The 12491-nt window shown below is 36.1% G+C and overlaps 1 non-coding gene across 1 annotated transcript; it reads left to right on the top strand.

The window, feature by feature from the left end:
* The first annotated feature begins 3261 nt into the window (after nt 1-3261).
* LOC141699312 (small nucleolar RNA R71) lies at nt 3262-3368 on the top strand. The gene has a single exon (XR_012565784.1). It is a non-coding gene; the product is annotated as a small nucleolar RNA R71 (small nucleolar RNA).
* The last annotated feature ends 9123 nt before the right edge of the window (nt 3369-12491 follow it).

Below are 12491 nucleotides of genomic sequence, written 5' to 3'. Positions count from 1 at the left end.
CAATAGAACCCATATAATCAATCTAGGCTTCGATTCCTTCTTCGAGACGAGATATCGAATCGCAGCGTGATCAGTGAAAACTGTCACCTTCGTCCCAAGCAAATAAGATCAAATTTTCTCAAAACCGTAGACAATGGCCAAAATTTCTTTCTCAGTAGTAGTATAATTCAGTTGAGCCCCATTGAGGGTCTTACTATCATAGTAGACCACATGAAATATGTTGTTCTTTCTCTTCCCAAGAACTGCTCCAAATGCATAGTCACTTGTAACGCACATCATCTCAAAAGGTTCATTCCAATATGACAGGTGCCGTGATCAAACTCTTCTTCAAGATCTCAAAATCAGCTAGGCATTCGTCATCAAACTTGAACGGGACATCCTTCTCTAGAAGATTCCACAAGGGTTTAGAGATTTTAAAGAAGTCCTTGATGAACCGCCTATAGAAACCCGCATGACCAAGAAAGCTGTGAACTCCCTTAACAGAAATTGGTGGAGGAAGATTTTCAATGAACCCCACCTTGGATTTGTCCACCTCAAGACCCTTACTAGAGACCTTGTGCCCAAGAATAATGCCCTATCGTACCATAAAGTGACATTTCTCCCAATGGAGAACTAGATTGGTCTTAACGCACCTTTTAAGAACTGCGCCAAGATTCTGCAAGCACTCATCAAAAGAATCACCAAACACAGAGAAATCGTCCATAAACATCTCCAAATTCTGACCAATCATGTTAGAGAAGATAGCCATCATGCATCTTTGAAATGTGGCAGGTGCTCCACACAAACCAAAAGAAACTCTTCTAAAGGTGAAAGTACCAAATGGACAAGTGAAAGTATTCTTTTTCCTGATCTTCTGGAGAAATGCAAATCTGATTATAGCCCGAATAGCCATAAAAAAGACAGTAGTACTCATGCCCAGCCAACCTGTCAAGCATCTGATCAATAAAAGGAAGAGGGAAGTGATCCTTTCTCGTGGCCTTGTTCAACTTTTCGTAGTCCATGCAAACTCTCTACCCCGTGACTATTCGAGTAGGAATGAGCTCACTCTTCTCATTAGCAACAACTGTGATACCTCCTTTCTTCGGCACACACTAAACTGGACTTACCCAATAACTGTCAGAATTGGGATAGATGATCCCTGCATCTAGCCATTTGAGAATTTCCTTCTTCACAACTTCTTTCAAGATTGGATTAAGCCTTCTCTATTGCTCAACAATAGGCTTGCTACCTTCTTCTAGCAGAATTTTATGCATGCAATAAGAAGGGATGAATCCCTTAATATCTTCTATAGTCCATCTAATTGCCGATTTGAACTCTCTCGAAATTCTTAAGAGCTTCTCCTCATCACTACCTGAAAGGTCAGATGCAATAATAACAGGAAAAGTAGATGCATCACCTAAAAAACATACCTTAAGTGTTCGGGCAATGGTTTAATCTCAAGTGTAGGGGCTTCCTCAATAGATGGCTTGAGGCGCTTTGGAGATTTGTTCAGTTCCTCTATTCGAAGAGATTCAAAAGGCATATCCATCTTCCGCTTACAGGGAGAAGCATTTATAAATTGCAACTGCTCATCACCTTCATAATCTTCACTATCTGAATTGCCCAACAAGGCCTTCTCCAAGGCATCAGACCTTTGCAATTGATCAAATTCTGCAATAACCACATAATCGACCAAATCTACTTTAAAGCACTCCTCATTTTTAGTGGGGAATTTCATGGCATTGAACACATTGAAGGTTACATCCTGATCCAGCACTCGCATAGTAAGCTCACCCTTTTGCACATCAATCAAGGTTCGGCCAGTAGCCAAGAATTATCTTCCCAAGATTATGGGAATCTTCTTATCCTCCTCGAAATCAAGAATTAAAAAATCAGCAGGAAATATGAGTTTATCAACCTTGACCGAAACATCCTCCATAATGCCTCGTGGGTATGTAATAGAATGATCGACCAACTGTAAGGTCATATAAATAGGCTTTGGATCTGGTAAGTCCAACTTCTTGAAGATTGACAAGGGCATCAGATTGATGCTAGCTCCCAAGTCACATAAGCATTTGTCAAATGACACTTTTCTGATGGTGTAAGGAATAGTGAAGCTTCCAGGATCTTTAAGCTTCGGAGGCAACTTCTGTTGCAGCACAACACTGCATTCCTCCGTGAGAGCAATGGTCTCTAAGTCATCAAGCTTCACTTTCCAAGAAAGAATACCTTTCATAAACTTCGCATAACTAGGCATCTATTCAAGAATTTCAGCGAAAGGTATATTGATATGAAGTTTCTTGAACACCTCTAGAAACTTCTCAAACTGCTTATCCAGTTTTTCTTCTGCAGCCTCTTAGGAAAGGGAGGTAGAGGATAGATCTGCTTCTCTCCTGTACTACCCTCAGGAGAAGTGTGTTCAATAGTAGTCTTCCTTAGTTCCACTTCAGCTTCCTTCTGCACTTCTTCTTCAGCCACAGCTTCTTCATCTGAAACTTGAGAGTGTTCGGGATTTGCAACCTTCCCAGACCTCAATGTAATTGCCTTTACCTACTCCTTAGTTTCCCTCTTTCCTGGCACTTCAGTGTCACTGGGGAGTGTACCAGGTTGATAATTTAGCAAGGCATTGGCAATTTGTCCAATTTGATTTCCCAAGGTCTTGATAGAAACCGCTTGGCTCTTGTATATGAGCCTCAACTCTTCCAATTCAGATTTTTATTAGACTGTTACAGCTGGAGTTGTTGCTTTGGTGCATACTGCGGTTGCTGAAAACCAGGAGGGTTGTACTGCTTTTCCGGATACTGCTGATAAGGCCGTTGAGCTGCATTCTGAGAATTGCTCCAACTGAAGTTAGGATGATTGTGGTTGTTAGGATGATAGGTGGCTGGCACAGGCTGTTGCGACCTCTCAAAGTTGCTCACGAACTGAGCTGATTCACTAGAAATAGCACACTACTCCGTCTCATGGGCACCAACACAAAGCTCATAGACATTAGTGATCTGATTAACTTCATAATTAGCCAAAGAATCCACCTTTATTGTCAAAGCCTTAAGCTGAGCAGCTATAGCAGTAGCTGTATATAACTCCAAAATTCCTGCTACCTTGCCCTGAGATAGTCTCTGAGTACGATTCTGGTATTCATTTGCAGCCATCACTTCAATCAATTTATAAGCTTCATCGTAGCTTTTAGCCCACAAGGCTCCTCCTAATGATGCATCAAGCATGGGTCTAGAAGTAGCACCCAAACCATTATAGAAGCAGTTAATGATCATCCAGTTAGGCATCCCATGGTGAGGGCACTTCCTAAGCATCTCCTTATAGCAATCCCAAGCTTCACATAAAGATTCTTCAGATTACTGAGAAAATTGAGTAAGTGTGTTTCTGATTGCAGCAGTCTTTGCCATATGAAAGAATTTAGTTAAGAACTTTTGAGCAAGATCCTCCCATTTCGTGATTGACCCTGGTGGTAGAGAATGCAACCAACATTTAGCTTTATCCCGCAGAGAGAATGGGAAAAGCCTCAACTTAATAGCATCTTCAGAAACTCCATTGATGTAACGCCCCCAAATCCGGGGTCAATGGATTTGGTCGTCACTATGAAACCTCAATCCAAAATAACATGTTTAACCAATAAATAAATGCTAGCGGAAGATATTTAACATCTATAACCCCAAATTAATCCAAGATCTTTTAAGGTTACAGTTCTAGAAATAAGATATCCAAATTCCATAAATAAATTTTTCACTTTCTTTTAAAACTCTTTTCAATAATTTCAATTCAATACTAACCCGCTAGCATAACTTCAAAAAGAAGTATACTAGGCCAAACTATAAAATACACAATTATAATATAATATAATATAAACAACTTTATACAATAAAACTTACACTAGTCCGCAAACCCTGGACCAACCACCTTCCAAAAGCTTCTTTTTTGCTTCCTCGAATTACGCGACTAAACAGTGAAAGCTAATCCTCACTTGAGGTTAAATTTAAAAATAGGCAAGTATGAGTGGAAGAAATGCTCAGCAAGATCATTGTAATATATATAAGGTCATTTTGATATAAACCCGACATCTGTAATAGCGCAGATCATTTAAAAATCATAATTGTTGAAATGAAAAATTTATTAAAAATTGGATAATTGTTTCTCACTTTATTCAAAACTCTTTTTGATATTTTCGAGCGAAATGCTTCAGCAATACTCTGAATCTTGACGAGAATAAAACTTATAAAACAGTGTTTACGGAAATATCGTAAACAACAATAATATGAAACAATGATTATGGAATGAATGATAAACTTTATTCAAAACCGAACTATTGATATTAGTACTCATGTTGTTGTCATATCAAATTAGATATCAATATGAACTTTGATGCTCACAATATCCCATACTGAAATCAACATTAATCATCTATACTAATACCACCTTTGATATTTAACAACAACCTAAATATCCATATCAAGCAGAAACCGAATCAAAACTGCATTTCACCGTTAATCCAAAATAGAACAATTGATTAATCATTTATTCTATAAATATCAAAAATGATATGATAATTTAGATTGGGATCATTCTCCGACGGACGTACTATCACATGCCAATCAGCCCGTGTGATAGCACTAGGTCATGATTCGTAGAAACATGTCCCCAAAGTACGAGTACTCAAATAAAAAGGCAATATACCTGCCTGTGGCAAAAATTATGTCATAATATTTCATATGACACTTAGAAATAGCCCTCCGCTGGACCGTCCGTCCCAATCACTTACGCATTTATGATCCAATCTTAAAACCTTTTATTGAAACGGGGTCATAATAATCGACACCCGAAATAATTTTATTCCCCCATTTACTTGGGTAGGAATATTCACAACCACATCATCTTTCTCAAAATCCAAAACATTTATAAAACCAGTGATTTGATAAGTAAAATCACTTAGCTATTCTGAACATAGAATAGCAGAAGAGTACTTGCATAAATAGAATCATTTAATTCAGCTATATGTAAAACATTTATCTATTCCGAACTGAGAATAGGGAAACCAATACTTGCATACGAAGATTTAAAATAAATATCACTTGAACGATAAGTAATGATAGGGATACTTGCCTTTAGGTTTTTGGTCGTTAGTCACACTCGCAAAGACGCAATTAATATGATATTTTGTCTCAAATCATCACTATTCTACTAATCATTTGGCCTGCTGCTCATGCAGTGCTGCAACCCAATAATCCATATTATTCAACCCCAGCCTTTATCCACTTCATCTGGTCCTGATCGTCTTGAAAGACTCACATCTATAATTAGAAAATAACATTTTAATCGTCTAAACGATAATTACTCGATGAACTACGCGTCAAAACCCTATCGTCTACCCAAATGATAGCCCGGACATAAGAAAACAGCCAAACACAGGACCTTGACCCACATATGCACATAATTCACATAGCATGTAAACACATAATCCAAGTATCACATAATCCATATCACATATGACTCGGTTCGTTAAAAGGTCCGACTAGGTACGTTTAAAACTGAAATCGAGTCAAAAATATGATTTATCGATAAAAAATCGATTCAGAATGACTCGCAAATCAAACGACCTTTCAATACAAAAGAAATTAGGTCTCAAAAGTATTTTTATTGAAAATGGGATATTTTTCTGAGTCTATACGTGTAACGCCCCTAAATCCGGGGTCAGGAACCTGGGTCGTCATGCAATCCTTCAATCATGTGTAACCTGCATTAACTCGATAATCCAATAATTCCATATCACAAACCCCAAATCTCATACACCCACAAGTTATAGCCTTAGAAATGATGTACAATAAGTATCATCTGTTATTAAAATTCAAATGTACTTTACAGGATCTCAAACAATTATTCATAACCTCTACATGAAGTTACAATAATTATGATTGATATCTTATACCTTTCTGATACTCTGGCACACCTGAGACAAAGCTGCCAGGGATTCTCCCCATGACTGTAAGCGACTAAGTCCCACACCGGCATACTGGTTATCTGTTGTGTTGTGTCATTTAAAAGAAAGCAAGTGTGAGCTATAATGCCCAGCATAATAATGTACAGTGTGAAAATGATTGTTGACAAACTCACGTAAAACATCATATATGTTAATTACGTTTTATTCAAAAATAGTTTTCCTTGGTGACACACACCTTCTCATGAAAACAATTCTTTAGTGGATTTTATTATCCTGCGAATACCTTAATGGTAAACCCAACACCTAGGCTTGAGTTACGGTATTGCATCACAATTCCAATTGGAAGAATAGGATATTCGTTGGAGCCACCACATACGATGATCAGTCGTACTATGATAAAAATAACCTTTTCTACTAGTAGAAGGACGACATCTTCGTATCCCGGTTATCACCCTTGCCGCATACGGGCTATGTGTCCTCATTTCGTGTATACACACACTTCACAGGTCCTTAGGTACATGTTGTACCGTCTCCTACGGTACCGGTAGTCTATCCAATACACGAAGTACTTGAATCCTACCCTTCCCTTGTCCTTTAGGAGATCCTATCATATCCCGAGAACTCAAACCACATCGAAGTTCCCCCAAGCATTTTGCTTGTTGATAGAGATAGCCTTACTCATATATATATATATATATATATACTTCCGAAAGTTTTCGGAGGAAGTACTAAGGATGTGAGTTGACTGTTGTCAACAGATAATTAAATAAGGGGGAGTTTCTTTTGAAACTATAATCCAAATATTTAAAATAAGTCGAGATAATATTCTTCGACGATCTGAAATTATTCGAATGATTTTCCGAAAATCAGAAAGTATTTTGAATCAGGTTCTATGATTTTTAAATCATAATTAAACCAATTAAATAACTAATGCTTAATAATCAGATATTAATCGTTGAATAATTATACTTTTAAAAGAATATTTGAAATAATATTCCTCAACTAATTTATGTTTAAGTAATATAATAAAATTTAATATTTAATCGAGTTTGAAATAAATATTCACTGGAGAATATTTCTCCCATAATAAATGAGTAGTAAATAGATAGTTATTATTCGAACGATAAAGTATGGTTGAGGGAATACGATATTTGGAAATTGTTTTAATAAAAGTTCGAGGTGTTTAGTATTTTGTAAGTGGACGTTGAGTCCTTTTAAAACACACTACTATGTACTTTTAATCATCCTATAATATCATCGGGACGATTTCCGGGTTTATATTTTATTACACAAAACTGATCGACTCTCGGTCTTACGACTTATACGTCACACTCTATTATAGCGTTAATATTCTAATTAAAACACCTCCAGAATACTTTCGGGTTTTCATCAATTTTTACTGACCGAGCCTCGGTCTAAAATATATACACGGCACACTACTCGCGAGCGTTAACGTTCTCAATTCTAAACTCCTCCGGGATACCTCTGGATTTTTATAAGCTTACACCGACCGACTCTATGTCTAAATATAACATTTTGAACTTGGTATGAACATATACTAGAAATTATCAACAATTGAGTAATGTAATACATCTCAAACTTCGTAAAATAGTTTAAAGCAATCTCATGCATATATCACAGTTTTGTAAAATATTCACAACACAAAAGTTCTTAAAAGGTAGGGTTTGAAAACTTGCCTGGGTATCTTGAGGTGGAGGATGCTCTAGGTTCCGCTCGGAAATCTATAATCATAACACAAGTTGTTTTGTTAGGTCCCGTTCTAATATACGGCTACCCGCACTCATGCGCTAATCATTATGCACCCTCTCAACTTATATTACCCTTATTATTTCTTTAAGTCCTAATTCACATTATGGTCGCTTCCTTTTTCAAAGTATCTTAAGTCCATTTTCATTTTCGTCGTCGGCTCCGCTTATGGATTCTACGGTTTCTAATCCCGCGGTCTCGGCTCCGATATTTTTATAAAATTGAAAAATCATTATTTTCACTTGAAATCTTTAAGATAGTTGGGAAACTCAATTTAATACTCTCTGTAAAATTTTCATGATTTATGAATATTTTTAAGTCGATCCTTTATATTTTCAAAGTTCATACTTCGTAGCAGTTTTTGTCTCGTAAATCACTTTTAGTAAAACGGCCATAACTTTTGATCCGTAAATCAGAATCAAGCGATTCAAGAGCCTAAAAGATCCTTGTAACATTTTATATCATAATAAAGGGTTATTTTTCAAGAAACTACATTTTAAATCTTCGGGAATTTCTGCAGAAACTTAAAATTACGTTTTGTTCGTTTTAACGAGATTACGTTTACGATCAGAGTTTCGTTTACGCCTTAGATCTTTATACTACCACCACCAATCAACATATCATCATCAACACACTAAATATTCTCAAAAACATCATGTTCTTGAGGCAACAACAATCAACCTTAATTCTCTTAGCTAAACATCAAGATTTCAACAATACCACCACTGAAATTAGGTTTACAACTACATACTAAAAGGATCTTGAAATTGAATCTTAAATAAAGTTGGGGTCAAATATTTTTACCTTTATTGAGAGCTTGAGATGTGTTCTTGATGATGGTGAAGTCTTGGGAGTGCTTAGTATAGTTTTTGGAACCTAAAACCACCATTGAAATCAAGAAACCAAATAAGAGTTACTATTCACACTATTCATTATCAACTTTCTTGATTTTATTTCACCCATCAAACCTTGATAAAAAGAGCTCAAAGATTTACCTTACCTTAGTTTGGTTGATAGGAAGCTTGAGAATTAATGGGAGAATTTATCTATGGCTAGAGCTTGAAGTTTTGATTTTGATTTCTTGGTTTTAAGAAGAAGGGTCGAATGGGAGGTTTTGAGGAGAGAAGGAGAGTTTTTATGCTTGCTTCTTGGTTTCTTCTTGGTTGCTTCTTGGTTGATTATTGGAAATAATGCAAGTGGTATCTTGTATTGATTTTTATTCTCTAGTTTATATCCTAGGATTTGATTTATGTTGGCAAATCTTAGAACAAAACTAGCTAGCCTTTGGTAGATTACAAGCTAAGCCACTTGTTTAGCTCTCTAGCTCACTATTTGGTAGCCTTGGTTGATCATCCTACACCTTAGCTCACTATTTGATAAAGTAACCATGGTTTCTTTCCTACCATGGTTAGTTAGTGTGTTACATTTATTTAATCGATTACGCGTTCGCTCGGTCGCTTAAACATTTTCGTAATACTTTCTTGTAAATGGTTCGCAACGTAATTCCTTTCGTATTTATTCCTTATGTTTTGAATTATTATACTTGAATATAAATCCGTAGGGTTTTAAATTCGCAATTATATTATGATTCTCGTAATCCTCGATGATTCATAAATATGGTCATTTTTCAAAGTTCATTTTTTTCAAAAACTAATAGCGTTTACATACACTCATTTGGTACGTATAATCATGTTATCAACTCCGAAACTCATTTTCTCATGCACAACATAGTGTGGAGTAAAAAGTTTTTCCTCGTCTGTCAGGGTTACTATTTATTAAACGTTTTACAAGGTCTCAAAAATTCAAGTTATTATATTACTATTCATAAAGGTCTTTTACCGATGTAAAAAATTTGGGTTCTTACAGTCTTCCCCCCTTAAAAGGATTTCATCCCGGAATCAGTTTAGAAACAGGTAGGGATATGCTTCTCGCATGACAACCTCGAGTTCTCACGTTGACCTTGCAGTATTTGATCTCTTCATAAAATTTCCATTCATCCATCCAATATATTTCCGGGTACTCGTCCTTGTAGTATTATGATCTCTACACGTTACTCGACATACGCTAAGTCTGGCTACGAGTTTATTAGCTCATTTTCAATCATATGTTTGGTTTTGACGGTTAAATTTCCTAACCTCGATTCGTGGTACTCGTTATAAACTTGGTGACCGTTCGACGATGGTGCTAATTTATAAGTCAACTTTCTTAGTCCTTTAATTCTTCAACTGGTTCAATAAATCTTGGGTTCAACATTTCTTTCCCTTTCGAATCTCATCACTCCCTCCTCGGGAGGTACTTTCAACAGTACTTGCTCCGCTACTTCGTACTTTTTTTCTTTATAGTTCTGGTCCGCATATCTCTATTGTTCATCCTCGGATGCCACTAGCCGGATTCTGATAAGTTCTAGGAATTCCTTTGGTCTGTTGACTCAACTGTGGTCCAGTATCCTCTGCTTACCAATTTCTTCCCAACCTAAGAGAGAACGATTCTTTATTCCGTACAAAGCTTTGCATCCATTCCAATGCACGCATGATAGCTCGTTATTGTCGATAATTCTATTAACGTCAACTGGTCGCTTCATTTCCCTTAAAATCTATAATATGGATGACTAGCGCATCTTGTTTAGAATCATCCTTCAACTTATTCGTTTCCCCCCTCTATCGCTCCTACTAGAGCTAGAGTTTCATTCCTTAACGTTTTCCCATTTTGGCGCATCATCTCTGTCGATTATGTTATGTAAGAAGTTCTCGTCGTATTTCAACACGATCGTCTCATGTTACACGCTTAGTGTCAGATTTAACATTTCTTCCCATAGTAACGTAAGGCACATCCTCGTCCTGTTGCCATCTTGAAGGAAGCACCATTTCATACGCAACTGATTGATATGCCTTTAGAGTCCTGTAGCGCACAGCTTCCGTTATCGGTCAGACTTCTTTAGTCATTCCCCGTATAATATCTATAGTACTACGATACCTTATGGGTCGTACTTGTTATTCTCGCTAGCGCCTTAGACATATTCGCGTTTATTGGTACCTGCTACCAGTGGTCTTTGTAGGGCGTGTACGATCTTTCTTAACTTTCGTCAGTCATTACCATAACATTCTTCATTCTTCCACATTATCCTTCATGAGGGATATCAACGTCTATTTTCCGTATGCTCGCGTGGTAAGTATATCTATACGAATTTTCTGTCAACGATAGGCGATTCTCCTAACAGTTCCAAATAAAAGGTAAGCCGCTAGACGTATCTTCAATGGTTAGGATAGTCCTCTCATTCTACTTGTCGATTTGAGAACTCTAAGTCATTCCTATGTCCGTCCTTTCCTTGATGATAATAGATTTCTCAATCATAGCCTTTGATCAATTTGACTATTGCCTCTATCTCGTGTTCAGTGTAAAAAAAATCCAAAATTTTCTCATAAGTAAACTCCTTGTCCCTTTCAGTCCGAACCTTATCGTATTTATTCTAGATCATTATTAGGAAGTCTTATGTCATGATCCTTAAGCTGCGTAGATGTATCATTATATTCATACAAAATCCTATTTTTATCGCCGAGTATTTCTAACAAGAGGTTATTACTAATCTTATCTTCACTTTTTGAAAATCTTATTCCTTGAATTCATACATAATTGGTCTTTCCCGAATTCATTAGTTCATCTCCCAATAGTGTTTCACAGAAGCGTACCTCACTAATCACGTTATATCTCTATTATCGTCCTTTTATAACCATGTTAAAGATCCTTATGATAATAACTAAACATGGTATTCCCTTTTTAAAACAACTTACTCATCACGATGCTCCGATTGCACCATCATAGCACTGAGCTTTCAGTCTCATATTACAACAATCGGTTCTCAATTATACCACTCTTTGTTCGGAAGGCAATTAGCCTTGGAAAAATGATTTTCACGATATCGATGAAATTTAGACAATTTTAACAAGATTTGAAAATCTAACATCTGAACAAATAATGAGCTCTGAATGAAAGAGTTACAACACTCAGAAGATTTATAACTTGGAAGGAAGAATATAATAAGGATTATCCTTCCATGTCCTTAAAATCCTATATTGTGATATTATGGAGAATATCCATTGAAAGCAATGATTATTGAATAATAACATCATACGAATGATACTTGTAAGATTTTCCCATTGAAAGAATACTTTTCTTCTCGAATAATGAAAGAAATATCGAATAACATCCTCAACCAAAGGTTAACCATTGAGGTCTCCAAGAGGTGCTATTTTGAAAGAAGGAATTTTATTCAATGATTAATAAATAAGGAAGTATATTGTTCTTCAGTCACTTTGTAATTTTTAATTGGATATTCGTTATACAAACGAAAGAATAAAATATTTCATGAACAAAATATTTCATAAAACTGAATATGAATTCTCGTTTGAGTGGGCGACCTAATTAGGTATCAATTTAAATCATTCTTTGAAATTTTCATCAACAATTAAATCTGGCATATATAATGCATTATGGAATAATCAAAATTTTATTGGAAACGAAACTAGCAAAATAATAACTAGTCCATATCAAGCAATATTATTAACCGGCTAAGAAAATAGCCAGCATAATTGGTTTGGCCCATAGCAACTAGCTAGGACGATTAGCTAGGATTTCGTCGTATTTATTAAAATTTTGACTAGTTAGGACAATTAACTAGTCATTCATGAGAACATATGCAACTAGGCATATTCCGGTTTGTTTGTAAAAATCTCAACATCGTAACCACTGAAGAAATTGTGGCTACCTGGATGACGATTTTGAAATAAAGAGTTTTTAA

The sequence above is a fragment of the Apium graveolens genome, chromosome 11 (assembly GCF_009905375.1).
Source record: "Apium graveolens cultivar Ventura chromosome 11, ASM990537v1, whole genome shotgun sequence".
Taxonomy (NCBI): Eukaryota; Viridiplantae; Streptophyta; class Magnoliopsida; order Apiales; family Apiaceae; genus Apium; species Apium graveolens.
The sequence above is the reverse complement of the archived record's forward strand: the minus strand, read 5'-3'. Positions and strand labels throughout refer to the sequence as shown.